This window comes from Ovis canadensis, chromosome 22 (assembly GCF_042477335.2).
Source record: "Ovis canadensis isolate MfBH-ARS-UI-01 breed Bighorn chromosome 22, ARS-UI_OviCan_v2, whole genome shotgun sequence".
NCBI lineage: Eukaryota > Metazoa > Chordata > Mammalia > Artiodactyla > Bovidae > Ovis > Ovis canadensis.
Genome location: NC_091266.1, coordinates 48,521,496 through 48,547,830, shown reverse-complemented (window position 1 = coordinate 48,547,830; position 26,335 = coordinate 48,521,496). Strand labels below are relative to the sequence as shown.

General features: G+C 44.5%; 1 protein-coding gene across 6 annotated transcripts in view; it reads right to left on the bottom strand.

Moving 5' to 3' along the window:
* The window catches only part of VTI1A (vesicle transport through interaction with t-SNAREs 1A), a 372,362-nt gene that overhangs the window by 48,341 nt on the left and 297,686 nt on the right, over window positions 1–26,335 (bottom strand). The gene's annotated exons all lie outside the window — the stretch shown is intronic.

Genomic DNA, 26,335 nt, shown 5'->3' with positions numbered 1-26,335 from the left:
GAATGTGGGACATGGCACTGGAAAAGGGGGCCAGTGTGTTCATGGAGGCTCTACCCCACACTCCACCCTACCCCACCCCTGGGGCCTGGAGCATCTGGAAGGCTTCTCCATTCTCCATTTCAAAGTGTTCCCTGGGAAAGCCAGAAACTATCCTATCCAACCTGTTTATTTCTAAAACAAATATTTTAAATGGGGTGTGTATGTGTGCAGGGGGTGGGGGGTGGGTAGAGGTTACTTTTTTCCCCCATAGCTGTGGTAGCTAACACTTTGAACCCCATCTTTACACCTATTTGTTTCTGAAAACTAGTTTATTTGTGGTTAGGAAGAAACACAGTGGATTTTAAGGAGGTATTTCTATAAACTTCCGACAGAAGTAGGATGTTATGACATTTAATGATGGAATTAATTTTATTTTTTTTTAAAGTTTGGAATTAATTACTCTTGTTCATGAGGCTGCATCTTTTAGCCAAATTTTTGTTTTTACGTCAAACCGGAGCACTTGCTAAACAACTTGAAAGCCCTGAGGCAATGCTTACCTCTGCCATGAACTGGCCGTGTGACTGCAGGCCCATCACTCGCCCTCTCTGGGTCCAGCACCCTGTCGGCTTCCAATAACTGTTTGTGGAATATAATTATTCAACACGTAATAGAGGTGGGCTGGACCAGATCAGAGTTGCCAACTGGCAGTCTAGGGCCAGATACCACCTGCCAGATGTGTTAGTTTTTTATTTTTCAAAACAATTTCTTGCCAATATTAATGAACACAGAGATGTTTAATCCAGAAATCAGGCATTCTGGAAAAGTTGGAAGGGCTGACGTCAGCAGGCCCATGCATGCTAAGTTGCTTCAGTCATGTCTGACTCTTTTCGAACCCGTGGAATGTAGCCCACCAGGCTCCTCTATCCATGGGATTCTCTAGGCAAGAATACTGGAGTGGGTTGCGTGCCCTCCTCCAGGGGATCTTCCAGACCCAGAGATCAAACCCATGTCTCTTATGTCTCCTGCATTGGCAGGCAGGTTTTTAACCACTAGTGCCACCTGAGAAGCGCCAGCAGGCCCACACTCCCCCCAAAAAGCAATGCAGTGGGTTCTGAGGAGCTCCTGCAATAGGGCACTCATGCTCCAGGTTTTATCACCACCTGGCTTGTTTTGGGCTTCCCAGGTGGCGCTAGCGGGGAAGAACCCACCTGCCAATGCAGAAGCCATAAGGGATATGGGTTTGATCCTGGGGTAAGGAAGTTCCCCCGGAGGAGGGCATGGCAACCTGCTCCACTATTTTTGCCTGGAGAATCCCATGGACAGAGGATCCTAGTGGGCTACAGTCCACGGGTTTGCAAAGAGTCAGACACGACTGAAGTGACTTAGCACGCATACATCTGGCTTATTCCACTCAGCTGTGGTATCTATCTGGTCCTGTAGGCTCTGAATCTGACACCTTTGAACTGGATTGTTTCCCAGGTTTTCCTACTTGCTCTCACAGGCATGACCTAAGCTTTGTCATGTTCCAATGGGAAAGTAAAAGAGGGGGGAGCCACCTAGACCTGCCTGGATACCTTTCCAAATGCCATGCAGAGCTACAGGATGGGGAGATGGGTGCCAACGTCACTAGGCAAGAAAACCCCCTATGAATACCACTTGGGTTCTTCTGCTTGACACCATAGCTACACCAGAACCCACATGAGCTACCTGGAGGGCGTTTAACCTTTCCCACTGCTCTAGCTTGCCCAAGACCAGCAACTCATGGATGGGGTGCGGGGCACTGATGGATATAAACTAGGAGGCTACTGTTGGCAAGTCTAGCTTGCTAAAGACTTGAAGATGGAGAAATTCCATGATTTCACCTAACATCCCAAATGAACCTGGACTCCAAGTCAACTGGTTTTCTTCCTTATGAGACTTTGCAAATTAAATGACAAAGCCTCCCTGACACCATCAGAAGAAGTACAAGTCCTCGAATGCACACGAAGGGTTCACTTCCTGGTTAGTGATCACCTTATAATGAGCGCCATCCACCCCCACCAGATGGCAGCACTTCGTATGGGGCACAGGTAAGGCTTGGGTTCCGTGTTCTGAAGTCAGCAGAGCTGCAGTGGTGAGCTGGATTTCCATCTAACTTGTGGATATGATTAACTGCAAATTTTAGCTCTCCCTAATTCACACAGCAATTTGGACCATGCATTTTTTCTTTTCTTTTCTACTCCTCCCAGTTTTTCTTTTAAGAAATGAGTAATTGTTGGCCCTGACAATTCTGTCAGGCCAGAATTACTTCTTAACGTGACTGGCTTTTTTGTTTTCAACTTCTTATTTGGAAATACTTCCAAACTTAACAGAAAAGTTGCAAGAATAATACAACCTTTACCTAGCTTTACTGGTTGTTATTATTTTGCTCCATATGTTTTCCCATTCTCTTTCTCTCGGCATAAATGCCTATTTCACTGGAAACCACCTGGGAATCAGGTGCAAACATGATGGCCACTTTATTACCATAACACACTGACCCAAATCAGAAGTTTAGCAATGATATAATACTAACATCAAATTCACAGTCTGCACGTCAATTCTGCCACTTGTCCTAATAATGTTCTTTACAGATTCCCCCCACTCCACCCCCACCCCTGTTCCCAAATTCACTCAAGGATCGCACATGGCACTGTCATCTAGCTTTCTAGTCGTCTTTGGTCTCCTTTAATCTGAAATCCTAAAGGGGCTTCCCTGATGGCTCAGTAGGTAAAGAATCTGTCTTCAATGCAGGAGACACGGGTTCCACCCCTGGGTGAGAAATATCCCCTGTAGGAGGAAATGGAAACCCACCCCAGTATTTTTGCCTTGGAAATCCCATGGACGGAGGAGACTGGTGAGCTACAGTCCAAAGGTGCATAAAGAGTCAGACATGACTGAGCACAAAAGAAATCTGAAATCCTAATGTGGTTTTAAAGAGGCTTGCTCGGTGGCACCAGAGAACCTGAAGAGACAGAGGCAGAGGGTAAAAACATGCAAAAAAAAAAAAAAAAGGGCAAAAAATCCCCCACTGAGGGGGTAAGCTGGGAGCTGGTCAGTGTGTGAATAACAAATGCCCCCTCCGGCTTCAGTAGTGGCTCCATGAATTACATCATATGCTTAAAGTTGAGCAGGCAAGACTTGCAAAGTTAAGGGTCTTCTGTTTTGTTTTTTTCTCCCAGAGACAACGACCGCATCCTGTTCTAACCACCCTAAGTCTCTCCAGAAAGAGCTTTGTGGAGCTGTAATTACATTTCCAGGGTGGGAGAACAGCTTCCCCCCTGCCCCGTGTCTCACAAAGCATCTAAATCATTCCATTATAGCACAACAATGGAGTCTCACACTCGTCAAGCAATTTGTTTTAATTATGGAAATCACTTCATTCTCTTTTCAAATATCTGCAGGGAGCTGCGAGCCACTGCAGGTCAAAATAGGATGTGGAAGCCCTTGGGTAGGGACAGAGAGATGCTGAGGGAGGCCTGGCTTGTCTTGGAGGTCACCTGTCACAGGAGTTTGGGGTGGAGGAGGAGGCTGGGGCACAGAAGTCCCAGTAAGGGGACCAGGATGCAAGGGGGGAAGTGACAGGGGTCACGCTCTTGAGACACCAGGGCCTCATGGCTCATGGCACAAAGCACGGGCCACTCGGGAGCAGCACACCAAAAACTACCACACCCTTATCCTACCAGACACTCCCCAGCTGCCCTGCGCACCACTGCTGTGCTGGATGCAGCCCCCGAAGAGAAGCAATCACCAGACAGCTCGAGTCAGCCTCCCCCCAGGTGCCTGATGACAAGACGGGTCCTCGGTGCCTAGAATGCTCTGGGCTTTACACTATCTCAACATGTCTTGTATGGAGTTAGGGTTTAAAACAAGCTGGTTAAATGTCCCATGCATCTTCAGATTTTTTTTAATTACAATTTTTTCATAATGGGAGGGTACAGAGAAACAGAAAGGAAAGAAGGCAGGAAGAAAGGCAGGGAGGCAGGCAGGCCTCCTGAGTTGAATACCCTTAAACAAACTGGGGATTTGAATCCAGATGGTCTGGGCACAGTGTTCCTACTCTTGACCATTTGGCTATCCTGCCTCCCCCAGTCCTAACTGACAAACTTTAATTTGAGGGTGGCAAACCCTAACTGCACACTCGATTCCTAAAAGAAAATAAATGCCTCCTCAGTGCTGAGTACAAAGCGAAAGCTGTCAGAGAGAAAAGCACAATAGAGAAACTATTCTAACGTGTTGTCCTAGTCCTTAAGACAGGGAGGCATAAATCATAACAGTGGATTATGCCGGAACAATGGGAGTGAACACCCGCAAACATTAAATACATTAATATAATACATATTGGCTTCCCTAGTGGCTCAGTGGCAAAGCATCTGCCTGCCAATGCAGGAGATGTGGGTTCAGTCCCTAGGTCAGGAAGATCCCCTGGAGGAGGAGATGGCAACCTACTCTAGTATTCTCGCCTGGGAATTCCCATGGATGGAAGAGCTACACTCCATGAGTCCGTAGAGAGTCAAACACGGCTTAGCAACTAAACGACAATAACAATACATACGAATGCTGTAAGTAACTGTAATTTCAAAATAATGCAAAAATTCATCAGTGGGCATGTATATAAACAAACTGTGCTATACTCATAACACCAGGTACCATACAACCCATAAAAATGGTGATGCTGATGAATTAACCGGTACGGAACAATGATCACCATTTGCAGGAAAGGTAAAAAAGTTCAACTTATTTAAAAATTATCCATATGTGTTTGTAGCAGGAGAAAATCGCCAAGGCATATATTTGGCAAAAGGTTACTCATGGTGTGATTTTTAAGCCTCCTATAATTTTCTAACCTTTTCTACTACATTACTCCATATACTATAAAAACGTAGAATATAACATTTTAAACACCAAGTTTAGCTTAAGCAAAGTATAGCTGGGAAGGTAAAGCAGTTTTATAAAAACAAAACCAACAAAAGATAATTCTCGAAATAGGATTCTTTTGCATTATTCACCGTTTTGGATCAACCATGCCTCACGTCTTCTCCATTCCCACAGACAATCAAGAATTGCCTGCAGCTGGCTACGATGACCGACAGGTCAAGTTCTACAGGCACTGATTGGGATTAAGTAGCTGGTGACTGATAGCATGCATGCAAACTGCATCCAAGAATTTCTGGCACAGAAGAGAAAAATCTCTAACCTTAACTAAGAATTCCTGAGGGTGCCGTGTGTATCCCCAGTGCTGCAGGTTGGGCATTGGTCTACTGGGAATGATTCAATAACTCCCAGGGATGCTGCAGACATGCTTATTGGCAGGTATAACTGCAGCTTTAAAAAACAAACAAAAAAAAACCTTTCCTTCCATCTTTCCCTTCATCTCTCCCTGGAACCATACACATTCTTAGCATGCTGTTTCCCAAAAAGGGTCCTACGGTATGTCAGAAGAATAAACCATTGAGGGGAGTGTCAAGACCACTGCACAGACGTCTGATTGGCATCCAGTTCATTACATGTTCTTGGTGTAATATGGCAGGAGGTAGTGAGAGTAAAGGGCCTACCAGGTGGCACCAGTGGTAAAGAACCCATCTGCCAATGCAGGGGATGTAGGAGACGCCGGTTTGATTCCTGGGCAGGGAAGATCCCCTGGAGGAAGGCATGGCAACCCACTCCAGTATTCTTGCCTAGAGAATCCCATGGACAGAAGAGCTTGGAGGACTACAGTCCACAGGGTCACAAAGAGTTGGATACGCCTGAAGTGATTTAGGATGCACACACGCATTGAGAGTAAAAGCATCAGGCTAGAGGTTAAAAGCAGAAACATAATGACTTTGTGGCATATTTTCATGAAACAAAGCCTGAGAGCTGAAATTGAGATGAGCTTTAAGCATAAGATAGTTTCTAAACAAAGACAATTTATATCAACATAAGGCACAAAATTCCCAGTCACAGGGCTCTGAAGTTCCATAACTCAGTGAAGCAGTATCCTACCTGCCAGCAGGCCATTCAATTCACTTCTTAGATACAAATCGGGGCAACATGCTCTTAGTATCAATACAAACAGGTGGGAAAGAAGCAAGAACTCAATTCGACCTCATCACTTTAGCGCAGGTGGGATGTATAAAATCATGCTCTGACATGAGGCTTGTAGCAAAGGCCAGTGGTACATTTTAAGTCTACCAGGAGGTCACAAGCTTAGTCATTCACCCTCTAGTAACCAAAGTGGCACCGCTAATGGGTTTTTGAGTCTGGTGCCAAGTGGTAGGGGCTTCTGGGTCTGAGTTTGAGGTGCCCAAGGGTGGAGGTTATGCAAAGTGCCCTCCAGCTGTGACTCTTTTGAAACAAAAAATTTAAAACTAGCCTTCCCCTAGATTGCTCGGCTGTGATAAGCTGGATCAGTAACATTTAAATATCTCGATCCACTTCATGTGTGTGAGACCTGATTCTGAACTCTAAACGGCCCTGCTCTCCAGGCCCAGCACTCACATCAATTCTGGGAGAGAAAAGCAGCCACGCTGTCAAGTGAAAATGCTCATTTTCAGGCAATGATAGCCTTGTATTCATCAGCTTGATTCCAGGTAGATATTAATGAGAAATTGGTATATTGAGTGCTAATGACTGCATATCCTTTGCATAATTGCAATGACCTGAAGTGCTTTCAAAATGCCAAATTAGCTGATTAAAATTAGCCTGTGGAAGTTATAATATCCCAGTTCAAATCTCCTACCCAAATGCAGTCGCAGAATTACGTTTAAAGATGGATTTAGAGCAGACAAACAGTGCTCGGTGCCTGACCCAGAGCCAAAGTCATTGCACACTCACTTTTAAAAGCTTTCACTCGGGCGCCTACCCCAATTCGTAGGCATCTTTCTGCTTCCTGTCTCTGGATTGCTATCTGCTTTCTGTTTCCAAGGGGTGGGGGCAGTTCTCAGCCTAGCTTTGTCTAACTTCATGCCTGATTTCACTTTTTGGTTCTTCTCCGGCCACTGCCATTACACCTTGCTGCTGAGTGCATCCGGATCACTGACCGTGGCGTGCCCGGCTCTACCGCCCTCGAGAGCGTGACTACAGGGAACGTGCCTGCAGCCCCTAAGGCCACGTGAAATGAGCCCCGCCGCATCCACACGAGCAGTGGTGGGCGACCCCTCAGCTGAAATCGCATAACCTACCCGGCACCCAAACTTTTCAACCCTTTTTCTGTATGAGAGACTTGAAAGAAAATCTGGTCAGTAAAACTGTGATGCACCTAGGGTAACGACTGTCAAAGAAAAGCCATTTAACTTCTTTGGGGAGGAAGGCAGGAAAAAGTATAAATACTGTCCAGGCCTGCAGTAAATCAGTTCATCGTAAAAGGGTTTATTGAGATAACAGTAGATTCCCAGAGAAAGAAGTAAGATAGTTCCTTGTAGCATGGATGGAACTGTTACATGTGTAGATACACACTTGTAGAGAACTATATATGTGTATATATGTAATCAATGTAATTCACATATACATATGGAGAGAAAGAGAGAGAGCAAAGACGAAGGATGAAGAGGAAGGAAGGAGAAGGGACGAGGCGGGGGGAGGAGGAGAGAAAAAGGGGGAAGGAGAAGGGAGAGACCAACCAACCGTCAATGGTAATAAATACAGCAACAGAATCAACAGTTTCAAAACTCAATTTTTCTAGCTTATAGGATTAAAACTGGATTTCAACCTAGAGGTTAACACATTGCACTGACATTAAGAATAATGTCAGGCTGTGTAAATATTTTTCCAAAGAATATGTGGCATTATTAGGGAGGGTAAGACATAACCGTTATGTTTAAGGAAAGAAAGCCTTTATTTGTTCCCTACACAATCATAACTCAATCAACCAAACAAGGCTGCCCCCCTTCACCCTCAAGCCACCACTATAATGGGAGTTTTGTGTAAGCTCCTTGTTTGTATGAAAGCCTGACAATATAGTCTTGAGGAGTAATCTGAAAGCTGTTAGACCAAAATTAAAACAGATCTTACTGGCAGATCTGGGTTTTTAAGACAGCTCTGTTTAAGAGGGCCACTCTGATTATCCCAGGAGAGAAGGCCCACACAATCAAGGGTGATCACTTCAGCAAACATGGGCAGGGCATTATAATTTTCTAGTTTTCACCTTATAGCAGAGCAAAGATCTCACAATCACTTAGTGAAAAAAGCAGCAGATTCCTCAAGACTTACAGTCCTGGTATACATAAACCTGGGTATGAGGTTGGCTTTACATTTTTTTTAAACTTAAAAGTAAGAAAGAAAATTTTATGCTCACAAGTGAAATGGGTTTTTGTTGTTGCTTAGTCACTAAGTTATGTCTGACTCTTTGTGACCCTGTTAACTGTAGCCCACCTGGCTCCTCTGTTCACGTTACTCTCCAGGCAAGAACACTGGAGTGGGTTGCTCTTTCCTTCTCCAGGGGATTTTCCTAACCCAGGGATCGAACCTGGGTCTCCTTCACTGCAGGTGGACTCTTTACTGCCGAGCCACCAGGGAAGCCCAATTCAGGATGTGGGTTTACCAGTTATCAAAACAGAGCAGGACTGACAAGGGAGGGCGTGGTGTCCTACTTTTGCATTCTTAAATCAAATGGGAACTTAATCAATATCATGGATTGACAAACATCTGGATTGTTCCCAACTTTATGCGTTTTCTTAAAAGCTCACCTCGATCCAGGTCCCAGCACACACTTCCTGATAACCAACACACCACAAACATAACGCATCCTGGTGGTCTTGATATCACGTTTTGAAATTTTAGAATAGAATGACTGACACTGTCAAATGTCTATGCCTACCTCCTTGAATTCCATGTCTCCCTGAGAACTTCTGCATATTTTTCTTGTCTGTATCTATAGGTTTTGAGTCCCCATTTTTATTTGTTGTTGTTGTTGTTGTTTTTTTCCAATTCAGGCTTTGAAGACTCCGGTATTCCCTACACTGCTCTCCACGTCCATTTCTCTGATTTGTTAGCTTACAGCACTCACCTTCAATCACCAAGCACTCTGAGAAGAGAGTGCTTCCCTCATAGCTCAGCTGGCAAAGAATATGCCTGCAATGCAGGAGACCCTGGTTCGATTCCTGGGTTGGGAAGATCCTCTGGAGGAGGGATAGGCTACCCACTCCAGTATTCTTGGCCTTCCCTTGTGGCTCAGCTGGTAAAGAATCCACCTGCAATGCTGGAGACCTGGGTTTGATCCCTGGGTTGGAAAGATCCCCTAGAAAAAGGAAAGGCTACCCACTTCAGTATTCTGGCCTTGAGAATTCCATGGACTGTATAGTCCATAGGGTTGCAAAGAGTTGGACACGACTGAGCGACTTTCACTGAGAAGAGACGGGGTTGCCTGGACCCTGGAAATGCACCCTGACTCTTCCGATCTGGGTGGCCTTGGAGTGTTGGGACAGTGAGGAAATTTGGCGCCATTCATTGCAATGAGAATTTGGGGGTAGGGGGTGGGAGATGGACAGGTGGGAGCTTCTGTGGGTGTAGAGAAGCATGCAGTTTCTTTGAATCTGCTTCTTGAATCAATAAAACAAAATTCTTTCCTACTTTGTGTAGGTGTTCTGGTTGACTGGGAGGATTCCCTGAATTCAAATGACTCTCTGCAAGCTGGAGACTGGAGAAAAGAAGCCTTTTTGAGACGTGTTTTGCAGCTGAACTGTGTCCGTTGTCTGTTTCCAACAAAAATACTTTCTAACACAGTGTCACTAAGTGTTGGTTCAGCAGTGCATGTGAATGGACTTAATACACTAGGGGAAATAAGAAATGGATTCTATTAAGTTTATTAGCAGCTAAAAACACGATACTTCAACAGTGGGAGGAAAGTGATCCACCCACACAATTTGAGTGGAATGAACATTTGGCTTTAACTACAGCTAATATGTGAAACCTAAAACCTAGTTTTCCATCTAAAGACCTTTGGGGTCCATTTTTACACTACCTTGATCAAACCAGGAATTAAAGTTCAAGCTGACTCTCCAGTCCTGAAGGGGGCTGGTGTTTCTCCAGTCACACCTCTCTGCATCAGCATTTCCTTAGGCTTATCTTTCCCTCCCACCTTAGCTTAACTTGGCTTCCAACCAAGGATGCATTTCTACCAATCAGATGCCCCAGCTCCCCTGCCACAGCCAGGAGGCCCAGGGAAGTGGAGTGGGCAACAGTGCTTCCGCGGGAGCCTCTCTTGGGAGGGTCACTGATCTCTGAGGCCACTCGTACAAACAAGGTCTCACTGGTGAGCTCAGCTCCAGCCAAGAAAGACTAAAGGCTAAGCCAGGAGGCCTATGGACTGCTCAGGTTTTAAAAAGAAAGGATATATATGAAAAATGTGCATGTGTGCGTGTTAAGTCGCTCCAGTTGTGTCTGATTCTTTGTGACCCCATGGACCCCAGAGCCTGCCAGAATCCTCTGTCTATGGGATTCTCCAGGCAAGAATACTGGAGTGGGTTGCCATGCCCTCCTCCAGGGGATCTTCCCAACCCAGGGACTGAACCCGTGACTCTTATGTCTCCTGCACTGGCAGGCGGGTTCTACACCACTAGTGCCATCTGGGAAGCCCACAGCTACCAAAAATGTCCATGGGGTACTGGCTCTGAGTTTGGTCTTAAGCACTTCATTTCACCCCCACAACTATTCTTGGAGGGATCTCCTATCATTATTTTCCTTTTTACAGAAGAGGGGGAGACTGGCATAGGACACAAAAGTGGTGAAGGCAAGCCCAGGGGCCGGGCCCATATATTTCTGACGGGAACCCTCCCTCTTGGCCACTGTGTGTCCAGCATCACGGATGCTGCCAGCACGTCCTCCTGCCTCGTTAGGTCACTGAGCCCCTTACACTGGAATTACCTTGATGTGCATTTAAAAACCGCAGATTCCCAGATCCCCCTCCACAGGTTTTGATTTCACAGGTGTGGCATGGGGCCCAGGAATCGGGCTTTCCAACCCACACCCTGGGGTGATTCTGAAGCAGAGAAATGTGTGGACTCTGGAACTAGGAATACAGTGGAGACATGGGTGACCAGTCTGCCAGGACTGAGCTGGAGGAGAAAAAGGGGTGCTCCTTCCAGATGTTCAGAAGAAAGTACAACAAGGGGTTTTGAGACAATCCATGGTATTATAAGACTTTAAAAATGAGACCATCCGGGCTTCAGTGGCTCGGTGGTAAAGAATCTGCCTGCCAATGCAAGGGACACAGGCTCAATGCCTGGTCTGGGAGGATACTACATCCTGCGGGGCAACTAAGCCCCATGTGCCACAACTATACAGCTAGTGCTCTCGAGTCCTGGAGCCATGGCTGCTGAAGCCCACGTGACCTACAGCCTGTGCTCCATAACAAGGGAAGCCACTGGGATGAGAAGCCCATGCACAGTAACTGGGGTGTCGTTCCCACTCACCACAACTAGAAAAAACCCCCTGTAGCAACAGAGACGTACACAGCCCAAAATAAGCAAATTAATAAAGTTGTTAAAAAAAAAAAAAAGAGACCATCCTAGTTCAAGTCACACCTCTATGAGCCTTCCTGCTTGTGCTAATCCCCAGCGAACAACCTGTTTTCCAGATTTACTCAGCTCCAGTGTGGGGCCCACACTTTCTGTTTTGTTTTATACAACTTTCCTTGATTTTACAGGTGGTTACTGTATAAACACTATTTGAAAATAACTGTTTGGATATGAAAGAAATGACAATTGTTATATACAAAGACGCTCAGGGCAGTATTATGTATAATGGTGAAGAACCGTAGACAAATAAAACATCCAGTAGCATAATATCAGTTAAACTGCAGATATTCTAAAACAGTGATTTGAAGCATGGTCAATGATATGGAAAATGCTCACATTACGTCAAGTGGAAAAATAATTATATTTCTTTGATTTTGTAAAAAAAGCAAAAATAGAAATAAAAGATTGGAAGAGGATATATCTAAAGGTCAGAAGGGTCTCTTTGGGTGTTCAGATTATGGATAATTTAAAATTTTCTTTTTATACTTCACTGTATGTGATCTTCACTATAAACCACTTTCATATTAAAAATGCCATTACAAAATGATAGCAGCAAAGAAAGAGAAAAAGTGACCATAAAAGAGAGACAAAAGCGCTCCTCAAGGAGCTTAACACTGAATGTGGAAAATGAGCAAGCTGTGCCCCTACCTGTCCTCCCACTGAACCCCGACCTTCCCCTCCCAGCACCGGTCGTGTAGCAATTCTGCATCACTGAACTCGGGCCTGACGGACTGACTCTCTGCTGAATGGTGAGGGTGGGGGCCGTGCCTACCTTGGGTCACCTTGGCACCCGCAGCACCCAGAGGAGCGCCCACCCAGGGCTGCCTCTCAATATATCTCCTCTGCTTAAGGAATGAATCACTTCGGTCTAACCTCCCCAGCTACATGAGTGGTGCCTGGAGGGCCAGGCTCACATCCTGTACAGTATTTCTGAATTTCCCTGACCACCAGTGTTGGGCATACAGCAGGTGCTCATCAAGACTTGCCTGTCTGATGGGGATCCTATCACAAGGAAGCCTGCTGGCCGAGAGGAGCCAGTCTCCCGGATACTTGTCCGGGAAGGCACCCACCACTGCCCCGTGCATGTGCCTAGAGGTGCCTCGGGGAACAGAGGAGCTGTTTGCTGAGAGAAGCAGCTAGGTAGTCTTGGCTCTTTATCTGCAAAAGCAGTCATGCCTTAACACATGGCTCCACCCCACCCCTTTTGGAAAAAGATTGATAAGCATAATGATGATGTTTTAATGAGTTTAATTGCACATTCCTTATGTTTTTGCAGAGTTGCCAACCAGCTACTTCAACATCCAGCAGTTCACTTGTAATAACTTTTCCCCCTTTCTCTATGCCAGGGAGCATAATTATTCTTGCGGTAACTCCTCTCTCTCTCTCTCCCTCCCTTCCCTCTTTCTTTTTCTCACTGTTTTTTTTCCCCTTTCTTGGAATTACTTTAAATAGATATCTTTGAAAGGAGGGTGGCAGGCTGCTTTTGGTACAGGCCTTACCAAGGACCCTTTCATCAAAGAGGCCCTTGTGACCATGCTCTGGACCAGAGCCAATCAGATCATCTCGCTGTCTGTTTCTGAAAAAACTCTGACCCTGGTATGCAAGTCGAGCCGGAGTCTGCAGACAGGCTGACTGCACTCTTAGGCCAACCTGTCTTAGCTGACTGAAAAAAAATGCTGAAGGGAAAATTACCTGTTTGGCTCCAGACGGAATTAACAATATATATATATATATATATGCACACACACACACACACACAGAAGCATGTTTATTACTTTTTGCTTAAAAGCGTTTGCCTATCTAATATATTCATTAATGTTATCTGGTCAGTACTTGAAACATTTTGAAATATGTGCAAATGCAATAAGGCTACAAGGCCTGGAGGCAAAATAAGATGAATTTTCTAATTAAATGACAGAAAACTGTTTTGGGATTAACAAATGGCAGTTCTGTAATCTGTTTACGGGCGCTGCTCTGTGCAGGGATACATGGTCCATGTACAGGCCCTGATGGGTTATGAGACCTGGATACTAACCAATCTGGCCCCTCCCCTACCCCCTTCAAACTGCACCTCCTTCGAATCAAATACTGCAGGTGGGTGGGGAGGCCCCCGCCTGGGGAGACTCCTGCCTGTCCCTTCTCAAGCAGCCCTGGGCTCAGCTCACCCATTGAGAGTCCACAGCCCCAAGTAGGTATCTTCCTGCCCTGCGTGCCAAAGAAATGTTACAACAATTTAAGTAAACTTATCTTCCGAGCGGAGCCCTAGAAACGTCTCACATTCTCATCAACCCTTACACCCCAAATCACTTATGAACACGTGTTTGGAATCTCTAAACAATTCCAGAAAAAGGTCATAATTGAGAAATATATTTTATAGTTGCTGCTTAAGAAAAAGCACCAACACATTTCTTTCCTGGACTCAATTCTAGAGTCTTCTTACAAAAAAACAGTGTGTCTCCCAGCTGGGTGCTGGGCCAGCTAGCAGGGCCCTGAGACAGAGAAGATATGACCTTTGCCCTCAAGGTAAGGTTCTGGACACCTGCTATCTTCCACACCTGCTATCTTCAGGATCACTTTGAATGCTTAAAAAAACCTTTTTTTTTTTTTTTTAGTGCTAATGTGTTAACAATGGCACAGTGTACAGATAATAGAATTACTGTGCCTTGTATTTTTATTTTGTACTTCTCAGAATTTCCCAAAATTTCTGTAGTGAATTTTTACTTTTGTAGGTATAAAATTCGCCCTTAAAAAGAAACTTCTTGGGAGCACTGCACAGGCACATCCCTGAATCACATGGAGTCAACTCAGGGACAACAGGTCAGGGGACATCCAGTAATGGTGAAAGGGGGTTTGAATTCAAGGGGGTGGAGGGGGATTTTAATGAGCTGGGCAGCCTGAGAGTCACAGCTGGCTTGGGCTAACTTCCTCAAGTGTTAAATCAAGTAATAACAAAAATATGACTGTGTTTCACAGATGAGATTTCATAACTTCCTGAGAAGGAAATAGTCCCTCCCCCATTGGTTGCCTCCTCCTAAGGAATGTCTACCTTCTTGCTTTTGGCTCAGCTTTTCCCCTAAGTTTTCTTTATCTACACAGAAGCACAGTGGCCCAAACAGAATGCCAACCATATTTGGTCTGGTGGCCCAGCTTGCACATTTATACAGCAACAGGTGGTGGTGACGGTTTAGCCGTTAAGTGGGGTCCCACTCTTTGTGACCCCATAGACTGTAGCCCACCAGGCTCCTCTGTCCATGAGATTTCCCAGGGAAGAATACCAGAGTGGGTTGCCATTTCCTTCTCCAGGGGATCTCCCCGACCCAGGGATCGCACCCGTACCTCCTGCTTGGCAAGTGGATTCTTTACTGTGACAACAAGGGCTACATCAAGTCCCAGGAGGATGCAGCCCCTCTCCCTGGCTCCTCGGTCCCTACCTGTGCTGTGTGCAGGCTTCTTGTTACAGATTTAGACTTGACCCTGGAAAGGATGGATGAAAATTCCTTGATGATTTAATTCACTCTGACCTACAGGGCTTTTCCCTGGGAGGGTTTTCTTCCACTTTTACAATTCCCATGAGGTCATGGACATAAGCTGAAAATAAGGCGTTCCCACCCATTAAAAAAAAATCAAATTCTTTTCATGTAATAAATTCACAGAGAACGATCATACTCTGTTCCTGGGTAGGAACATACTTCAACTCTGGGTAGAAAGAACACAAAGCTGGAGGGAAAAGACTGTTTTTGCCCTTGCATAGCCTCTTTTCCCATATCAAGGGAAAAGAGCTCCTTTTCAACACTGAATTGTACTTCTGAATGAGCAGTGAAAAAATTCCTTGCAAATAGTGCATGGCACGCTATAAACCTATTAGATAACAGTAATTACAGGTTTGGTTTCAACAGCACAGTTAATCTGGAGGGAAAATGCTCACATTTTAAGCAAAATAAACTCTTTCTAGGATTTGCATACTGTCTACCATTCTGGGAATAGTAACTCTGGAAAAAAAAAATCTAACCTATTTTCCTTCCACAGTGGAAAAAAGTGGCTTGAAGATGCTAGTTCTTTCTGGTTATAGGACTGAGGGTGTACTATCAGTATATTTTGTATGTAATGCTGCCCGGGGTCTTCCCTGCAGTGCATGGGCCCTTCTAATTTGTGGTACACAGGTTTAGCTGTCCCATGGCAAGTGAGGTCGTAGTTCGCTGAGAATCAAATCCTTCACCAAGGATCGCACCTGTGTCCCCTGTATTGGAAGGAAGATTCTTAACCACTGGGCCACCAGGGAAGCCGTATCAGTATATTTTGAAAAGTGAAGCATCTTGGTTATTTCTCTCATGTATATAAGCTCAGGGAAGGAATTATTATTATTATTTTTGCAAAAATAAGTTGTAAGTCTAACAGTTGATAATACATTTCACTCTGGGTATGTTAGAGGGAGACTCTTCATATCTGCATCTTATAGAGCAGTGTCTATATTATATAATCATATTTTTAAAAGTTGATTTTCCCCCAATGTATAGCTAATCTGATTTCATTTTAAGAAACTTTCTGTAAAGTACATGTACCAGTTAGAAAAAAAAAATCTTTTTTTCATGTCACATGTCTTACTGATTTGTAAAACATGGTTTCAGAGTTCACAAACCAGAAATCTGTATCATACCAACAAAACAAAACAAAACAGTGGAGGCGGGGGGATAGTCCACATAAGTGAAATGAAGGACAAACTAAGACTGTCCTGGACCTGAAGGAGAGACTGCCAAAGCACCAGACCCCCCATGACATGAAATTTAAGGAGGTAAATAGGAGACATCAACCAGGCACCACAGTTCTTTCTCTCCAATAGACTGATACTGGAGTTGGATAGTTTGATGCAGAAAACCATCCATGATTTACTATGTGAAGGAGACATTTAGTCTGAAAGCTGTTCTTCCCCTAAAGCAAGCAGGCCTTATAAACCCTGGTTGCCATAGCAGGGAAGGAAATACAGTGTTACTGGGAATTTTCCCAAAGAATATTTCCACTGAGGGAGAGTGATACCTTCAGCATTTTCAGAGATTTCTCAAATGAGCACAAAGGTCAGAAAGTGCTAGAGCAACAGAAATGCAGTGGGTGACATCTGGGCGTGATTCTTTCGGAAACTGAGGCTGGTGAAGTGCAGACTCCTTTGTAATTAGGATATTAACTCTGTCTTAGAGTAATTGACAGTGCAATTCAAAGAGCACAAACCAGGAAGGGATGCAGGGATCAGAGGACAAAAGGGAATCAGTGTCACAATGAAAGAGGAGGCTCTGGTTGGAGCCAGACTGGGCTCAGCCCTGGGAGCTTCTGACCATGGGTTTCACCACAGCTCAGTGAGGGGAGGAATTGGTAATTAACACCTGCAAGCTCCTCATCACTGCATATTATGGTTTCTCTATACCTGTTTCCAGTTCTTTACGTGACCTATGCATAGTCATGCCTACATATACCTTTGGTTCTTTGCTACCGAAGAGAGACTTGCCTTTTCTCTGAATTCTGAGTTAAAGGAATTCTTTAGTTGTAGTTAAGGAGAGTACCTGGCACCTGACTGGGTAAGACCAGGTATATTGTAGCCATTAGAGAATGCTGTCTGACCTCTGCCCACTCTACTGTTATGAAAAATCATTGAGCAAAGGAAGCACGAGCTGCCACCTGCAAATACTGAAATACTTCAAAGTGACTGTCTAACCAATGAGGATAGAGATCAACTCCCTACCTTTGCAGGTACATGGTATTAAATTCGCCCTTTCCGTGGCTTTGCTTTTTGCATCATTCTAAAATACACAGTCTCAGGATTCCCCTGGTGGTACAGTGGCTAAGACTCTGCACTCCTAAAGCAGGGGGCCAGGCTTCGATCCCTGGTCAGGGAACTAGATCCCATACGCTGCAACCAAGAGTTTGCATAATGCAGTGAAAAAGTGAAGATTCCACGTGCTCCAACTAAGACCCAACACAGCCAAATAAATAAAATAAAATAAAATAAAATAAAATAAAATAAAATGCATAGTCTCTAGGAAGCCACTTTGAGGGGTGGGTCTTACATTCCAGTTCTTAGTTTAATGGACAGATGGACAATTTTAGTTCTTTCACTGATCCTATTTACAAAAGAGACTACAACTGCCTTTACTGAGACCATACATTTTAGAAGAAATGAACAACCTGAAATGATGCTTCAAATGCTACGCCATGATGCCTAATGGGTCTGAATCGTTTGTTGTACATCTGTTCCTAGCTATCTCTCAGGATCATGTGAAGACAAGAAAACACCTCCAACTGCCCGTTCAGTCACTGGGAAGAGACTGCTCTCTGCATCCAAAGAATGGTTTGATTTCTATGATTCTCCAAAACACTGATAAGATTCATAGGGATAATTAACATGTGTTTCTCTATCCCCTCACTATACAGCAATATCTCTCTTAAGATGTGCTCAGTATACTCTCAAGGTGCACACCTCACTGCTATGTATAAAACTGCTTAATGCCATTAAAACTGAAAAGAGCTTTACCCTAATAATTCCAATCGTACTATTAAATGCAGCTGATGAAATGAATTTAGCCTAGGTGTATCTTGGGCAGAACATCTACAGATACTTAAAGTCATGTGTTCCAACATGAGGGACTTGGGCTAGTATTTCTTAGAGGAAAAACTTTGTGGCCAAGAGGCTCTGTACTGGAAATGTTTATGTACAACCTACCAGCCTTTATTGGGAGGTACGATTAATCAGACTCTAGGAGATCACCCCAGGGAGGCAGCAGGCTGGGCAGAAGGCAGTTGTTGACCAGCTGGTGTTTAAAATGATGATTTGAAGGTTACATGTGTGCTAGTTTCCCTGGTGACTCAGATGGTAAACAATCGCCTGCAAAGAGGGAGACCTGGGTTTGATCCCTGGGTTGGGAAGGTCCGCTAGAGAAGGGAATGAAAACCCACTCCAGTATTCTTGCCTGGAGAATTCCATGGAGAGAGGAGGCTGGCAAGCTATGGCCCATGGTGTCACAGGGAGTTGGACACCACTGAACGACTAACACACACACGTGTGTGCCAGCAGACATGCATGCACGGGCTGTTTCTCTTGCCTTCCATAGACCCTTCCTCTTCAGGTACAGGATATGTGGCTGGCTATTCTCTTTTTCTAAGTTGACCTTGGTGAACATTACAAGTGGATTTCAACCAGATTCCAAAGCAAGAAAAAGAGAGCCTGGTGCTTTCAGAACGGGCCCTGCACAGAGCAGATCTTATACAGAGTCTTACTACTGAGGAGAGAGCAATACCCTTACAGAGTCACCTGCTTAATCCTGGCACTTGGTGGAAACTGTTCTTAACCTGTTTGGGTCTTGGCTATCTCTCAGTGGAAACATCCCTATGCTATTAATAGAATTCACTTTCCTCAAAGCCTAGGCAGAAATGCAAATTAGACTGTTTTGTTTGGCTTAGTTGATGTTTGAGAAAACCTGAATGCTTTAAGATCAGCCATGCACACCTTGGTTCACCCCAGGCCTTTCACTTCCTGCTGTGTAATGTTCAGCCAGGCCCGCCTGACATGCTTATATGACCCACCTGCTCACTCAGGTATCCGACCTCCAGTTTACAAGCAAAAGGGCACCTTGTGGGGGCTTTCCTTAGTAATTATTCAACACTGCTGTCTTCCCTATGATCAGTTAATCAGGAGGGAGTTAATTTTTGAGCACCTACTGTGTGCCTGCAATGCTAGATGCTGCAGTCACAGAAGTTACCCCCTGCCTTCCAGAAGTTTGCTGTGAAGTCCAAGCCCTGGCCTGTCAGCACTCTTTCTGCTAAAACACAGACCACCGTCCCATGAAACCCTTCCTCAGTCCGCAAAGAAAGTGACCACACAATCTTAATTTTTTCTTGCTCTTCCAAAGATAAGCACTTTACTCCAAACACTAGCTGAAGCACTGACATCATTGTATAGGGCTACGAAACCTGCAGCATCCACATTTACAGTTCAGACGGATCAAGGAGTGGGGAAGAACGACTCACATCTAGGAGACAACAGAAAAAGAAGAGAACAGAACACACGCTCATATACTCGCCCTTAAAACCAGGGGAAAACCAATTGGGAAACTTTCATTTTCTTCTGGGATGTCTATTTAAAAAATCCCATGTGATGTGTGTGTATGGAAACCTTCGTTATCTCGAAGATTGTGAGGTACTAAAGGCCGCTGTTGCCATGGAACGAGCAGTATTTGCTTTATATTCTATTGCACAATATCTAATTACAGAGATCTTGATAAAATTATGCATTCCTAAACTCAAATTAAGGCCATTCTACAGGAGCCTTCTTGCACATACATTATTTGTCAAATTTCATTAAAAACAAAAATTAGGAATGACTTTGGGATAAGGAGTCCAACCAGACTCAGCCCCTTCCAAGATGGAAATTCTCTTAAACCTGTATTTGGGGCTGCTGGAGTGGCTGAGGTGAAAGGTCACCTCACTTCCTTTGTTCTCCCACAAAAGCCTAAGTTGAAATTCTCAAGCCCCTTTTCCAACTGGACTGATGCACAGGATACATATTTAAAAATCAGTCTCTTAATTTCCTCTGGAAATACAATAATCAATTTAAACAGCATGGAAGGCTGAGCTGCTCTTTTGAAAAGATAACACGTTACAAAATTGATGTACCTTCCCCTAGTAGCTCATGCTTCCATCCATATTTTCGTTATTTTACTACATATTTATGTATCTATAAACCAGTATGCTATTTTCTTAACATAAGACTCTCTAAGCAGCACTTTGAAAATCATCTTTTGACTCAACATAATAGTTCATGGATGCATATGTGAGCACGTGTGTGTATGATTCATTTATGCAATTTAATAACTGTATTCTGTTGTATTGACCTTCCCACACTGATGAATCTAAATTTATGCTGCTTCTAAATTTCTGCTATTTCAACATTGCAATGAACATCCTGATACAAGGCACTTTGTTAGTATCTTTAAAATCTTTAAACTGCAGTATAGGTAAATTTGCGCTTCCCAGCTGGTGCTAGCGGTAAAGAAACAGACTGCCAATGCAGGAGACATCAGTGATGTGGGTTCGGTCCCTAGGTTGGGAAGATCCCCTGGAGGAGGAAATGGCAACCCACTCCAGTACTCTTGCCTGGAGAATCCCATGGACAGAGGACCCTAGCGGGCTACAGTCCATGAGGTTGCAAAGACTCATACAGGACCGAAGCGACTAAGCATGGATGCATGCAAATTTCAAAGCAGCAAATTCCAGGTCCCCAACTTCCAATTGTCTCATTTGTTGAGGCCAAGCTTCCAAGACTATGCCTGTGATCCAACCATCATTCTAGCGTTCTTTCACCACTGTGTTTCCTCAATTCTTCTCTCCCGTATCTCACCAAGTTGCTTTATCTAGGGTGTAGAAACCTCTACAGTGCCAAGTAAAGAGACAGACAATGTGAGTGACTGCTGTGAGTAGCTGCTCCTTTAATCAAGGACCATAGGTCCAAGCTGGAGCTTTGAGTTTCTCCCTGCTTTACATATATATATTCCTGTTAAGGGTGATGACCCGTGCTCAGCGAGTATTAGGATGGTCTGAATTCAGACATATTGTACAGTGGAGTGGTGTGACTTTGGACAGTTTTTGTTCACTGGAAGTGTAGTGACTTCACCTCTTCCATTTCCTAAGTTATTTTTCAAGAATGCAGCTTCTCTGAGAGTCTTGTGCGGACAGAGTGTCAGCAGAATGTGCTAACGGTGGCAGTGACTCATGGCCCCCCTTGTGACAAATTCATGGAGAAGCTTGAAGCTCTCTGCTCTGTATATCCACTTCTCTCCTAAACTTCCCACCTACTTTAGAAGTAAGAGTTCAGAGTGACAGGCTTGTCCCAGGGACGTGTACTAACACATCCATTTAAATGGAAACAATGAAGTCAGACTTGTTCTATCAGAAAACCAGTCCACTTGGGTTGGTTTGTTGGACAGTGAAGGCTGGCTTTGCTAACTGGGCTATGCAGGGGATGTTTCCATAATTTGAATGAACTCAAGGTTTGGAGAAGAATAAAGTGTACAAGGTAGAATTGTTTCCTTCCAAAATAGTCAATTGGCAAAGCTAGATCAATGAGAACAACAGTTTCACTTTCCTCAACTCTTCAAGTATATTTGGTTAAATAAGGCTCCTCAAAGAGAAAAGGAAGTGTCATCTGTGTGAAATACTTGTATGTGTGTACGGTCAGGGCACTTCCTGCTTTTGGAACAAGCAATAATGAACTTGTCAGGCAATCTCCCTGCATCTCTGCTGAGATGGAGAAAACATGACTGGCTCAGGTAATATGATAACACATATTACTGTAGATGAGTCACCAACTGTAGGAATAAAACAGAGTTTATTTAAATAGCTCTTTTATTGCTATAGATGGAGAATCTAACCATCTGAGAAAAAAGGGTATACCCTCTCTTAGAAGTCGGTCTCCTCAGCATGATAATTCTGAAATGGAACCTCAAAAGGCATCGCTGGATGGCAAAACTGCCACAAAGCATTCAGGACGTCCCTGAGTACTTGGGAGGTGTGCCCTGGGGCAAGCACGTCAACAGGCTATGGTGGAAGGAGTGTCTTCAACAGGAAGACTGGGGCTGGTTCCACCGTGACCAGCAGGGGTCACTTCCTTTCCCTGGGCCTTGGTTTCTCCTGTGAGATGAGTGCCTTGGAGCACACATTTTCCTGAGGTTCCCTCTTATCATCTTGGCCTTGACTCATCACTTCCTCTCCAATGTGACCACAAGGCCTGGGCTGGTGCTTCCCCAGGGACCCTTGGTCTGGCATTGAATCGACACTGTACTCTACACTTGGACCAGGTGAACATGACTGCCCCTCTGGAGAACTTTTCAAAACTTCCTGGTAGAGTTTTTAGGTACAAATGGGTAAGACACAGGGAACCCAGCTCAGCCCCCAAGGAGCAACACTGTGACCTTAGACACTTCACAGGAACCTGAATTTTTCAGAAGGAAGCAGTCACACTCTCCTTAAGCCTTGCTGGGGGCTTCCTTTTACACAGGCTGGGCTTCCAAGCAAGGGTGGAGAAAAACTAAGCGTAGTATCAACCCTCTCGCATGTGCACGCTAAGTCTTTTAGTCTGTGTCTGACTCTGTGCGACCCTAAGGACTCTTCTGAGTCCATATGGGACCCTATGAGACCCGCCAGGCTCTTCTGTCCATGGAGACTCTCCAGGCAACGACAGTGAAGTGGGTTGCCATGCCCTCCTCCAGGGGATCTTCCCGACTCAGGGATCGAACCTGCGTCTCCTATGTCTCCTGGATTGACAGGGGGGGTTCTTTACCACTAGCGCCACCTGGGAAGCACCATCAGGCCTTTCAGTAAATATTTATTTTGCCCTCTTACTAATCTTACATTTTCTTCTAGTCACCATAAGAGGGGGAAAAAAAGCTAATAGGGGTACTTGTGGCAGATAATAATCCTTGCTTTATACATGTTTCGAGTAACATTCAGACAGTTCCTCACATTATGGGAACTGTTCAGAGAGGGAGTGTGATCCCAGAGCAGGGGGACAGGAACAGGATATAAATGGACCCTCCATGTATGAGAATGGATTAAGTGTGCAGGGTCCCAAGACTGGCTGCTTTGGTTCAGATCTGGCCTCCACTGCCTGCTGGCTGTGTGGCTGAGTTGGGTAAATTATTAAATCTCTCTAAGCCTCATTTTCTTCATCTGTAATTTGAAACAGCCTCAGAGGGTTCTTGTGAGGATCAAATGAAATAAACAATGTAAACACACTCAGTCCAGGGACTGGGAACGTAATAAGGACTCACATATTATTATTACTATATTTTTTTGTCATGTCACCCTACAATTCAGACATATTAGAAAGTGACTTCATTGACTTCTTTAGTAGGAAAAAATCTAGCAGATAAGCAGTCAAATCTGTCATTCGTGACAGCAATACACTCTGAGTTTTCTTTCTTCTGCAGAATTTTTTTCCCACTATAAAATGGAAAAGCCAAAGCAAATTTGCTCAGCTAATTTTGGCCTGAGAAGTGTACTCAGGACCCCTCAACATTTGCCTTACAGGTCGGGCTTATCAGTTCACACTTGTTAGCGTGAAAAACTCCTTCCCTATCACTGCTTCTGCCACTTCCCTTATCCTGTCTTTCTTCTGAAACAAGTGGACTTGCAAGATACTTCAGGCCCCGATTTGGCAAACACACTTGTTCTGGGAGAGAGAGTTCCGCCCATGTGCACAAACCGTGGGTCCAGACATTGGAAGGTTTATCAGGAAAACCCTTTCTTCTGCAGGTGCCAGGCCATTGGGAGCAGGGCCCCTGCTGGCTGTCCCCCTTCTAATGAAGACTGTCTCACCACTTCTGAAACGTGGCTCTTAGGGACACCAGAATAAACGTCAGAGGACAGGACTATATTTATCAACCCTTGGGGCAGCCTGAGAAAGCTGGATGAGCAGCAACATGAATTTTAGAACATGGGTGGAGGAAGGCAATGAATTTTAATATGGAGCTATTGGAAATCCTATGTTGTGATAAAATTTGTTTCAAATAGTGGTTGAATTCCAGAGTCTTAAAGGAAGTTGGCCCAGGGGTGAGCAGGAATATAGCGAACCTGTTTCGAGATTCGAATGCCCATGTTTTGGTGTAGCAGATGTTGACCAATGGTGAAATGCTGGGTGCTAAGATGGGGTATGAAAGGAAGGGAAAGGTTATGTGAAAAAAATGTGAGTTAACATAATTTAGTAGATTAGAGCTTGGAGAGCTTGGACTCCACAGACTGGGTTCAAATCCTAGCTCTGTCACTTGCTACCCCAGTGACCTTGAGCAACCTTCCAGAAGGGAATGCAACTTCTCAGCTCCCTTCCAGCCTTCAGGGTCAGTCCCTCACTTGTTTGGGCTCCTTCCAAGGCCCAGGGAGAGGCCCTAGCAATATGTTCACTTGGTCAAGTATCTTATACAACTTGTAAGCATAAAACGTATTAACTGCAATCCACTAGGACTACTGTCTTCTTCTCTGACTTTCCCTTGTGTTGGGTAGCATTTCGTTATTGTTCAGTCGCTCAATCATGTCCAACTCTTCGTGATCCCATAGACTGCACGCAGCATGCCAGACTTCCTGGTCCTCCATGATCTCCTGGAGTTTGCTCAAATTCATGTCCATTGAGTCAGTGATACTATCATACCATCTCATCCTCTGCCGCTGCCTTCTCCTTTTGCCTTCAATCTTTCCCAGCATCAGAGTCTTTTACAATGATTTGGTTCTTCGCATCAGTTGGCCAAAGTATTGAAGCTTCAGCTTCAGCATCACCCCTTCCCATGCATATTCACGGTTGATTTCCTCTAGGATTGACTGGTTTGATCTACCATTGGCCATGGGGAAAAGTTGAGTTAGGGGTAATGTACTTTGGATGTAGTGGGATATGCTTACATGTTAAACAGTCATTGCCATTTTTGCGTGTTATTGCTAGCACTTTGGGGCTGGAAATAGCCAGCTCATCTAGTATTGGGACATAAAGGGGCAGGGCCAGAGGTCATCCTGTGATATGAACATGCCTTAGAGCACCCAGCACCGGAGGTCTACAGGAGGTTGAGACAGAACTGTGTGGAGCCAGGAGCAAATTCTGTTGGAAATATTCCAAATCTCACTGCTTCATATCTAGGGGAAAAATGACAAGTGTTTCCATCTGATGATGATCTTGGTGTTTCCCTCGTAGGTCAGCTGGTAAAGAATCTGCCTGCAATGCAGGAGACCTGGGTTCAATCCCTGGGTTGGGAAGATCTCCTGGAGAAGGGAACCCACTTCAATATTCTTGCCTGGAGAATTCCATGGACAGAGGAGCCTGGTAAGCTACAGTCCATGTGACTGCAAAGAGTTGGATGTGACTGATCAACTAATGCTTTCACTTTCACTTTCTTTGGGCTTCCCTGGTGGCTCAGAGGGTAAAGCGTTTGTCTGCAATGTGGGAGACCTGAGTTTGATTTACGGGTCGGGAAGATTCCCCTGGAGAAGGAAATGGCAACCCACTCTAGTACTCTTGCCTGGAAAATGCCACAAATGGAGGAGCCTGGTAAGTTACAGTCCATAGGATTGCAAAGAGTTGGACATGACTGAGCAACTAATGTTTTCATTTTCCCTTTCTTTAAAAACTTAACATATTACTAATATTGAACTATGAAGTGAAAAGAAATGATAAAAGTACTCTCCATGATTTTTTAAAAAGCTTGCTCAACCATTTTAGAGGAAAGACTGAGCATTTTCTCCATAGAAAATGGTATTATGAAAGACTTGTTAGATGAAACAATATGCAGTCAAAAATGTAGGGGAATAAAGTATTATAAATGGATGTCAAGTGGTTAATTAATAAAACTATGTGATTTTTCTGGACTTTGTGGTATCTCAAGTATTTACTTGCCTCTCAAATTTTGTTGCACTTTTTCTTAACCTAAACAGATATTAACTTTCATAACTCATTTTGAATTTAATTTCCTCTCATCAGGGTATCCCAAAACTTGGATCCCACAAAATTTGGGTCAGCCTCTGGAGGTCTCAAAGTTCCCTGTGAGGATAAAATGAGATGAGTAATGTAAAGTGCAGCCTCTGCAAGGTAGCTGGCTAGTAGTAAGAATTCCACTATCTATATAATCAAGACAGTTTTCCTGTCTTGATTCTTAACGTGATATACGTACGCTTGTGGCAAGAGCATGGAAGTTGAATTGGAAGGGGTGGCCTTCCCCAGTGGCTCAGTGGTAAAGAATCCACCTATAATGCAGGAGACACAGGAGATGTGGGTTCAACTGCTGGGCTGGGAAGATTCCTTGGAGGAGGGCATGGCAACCCACTCCACT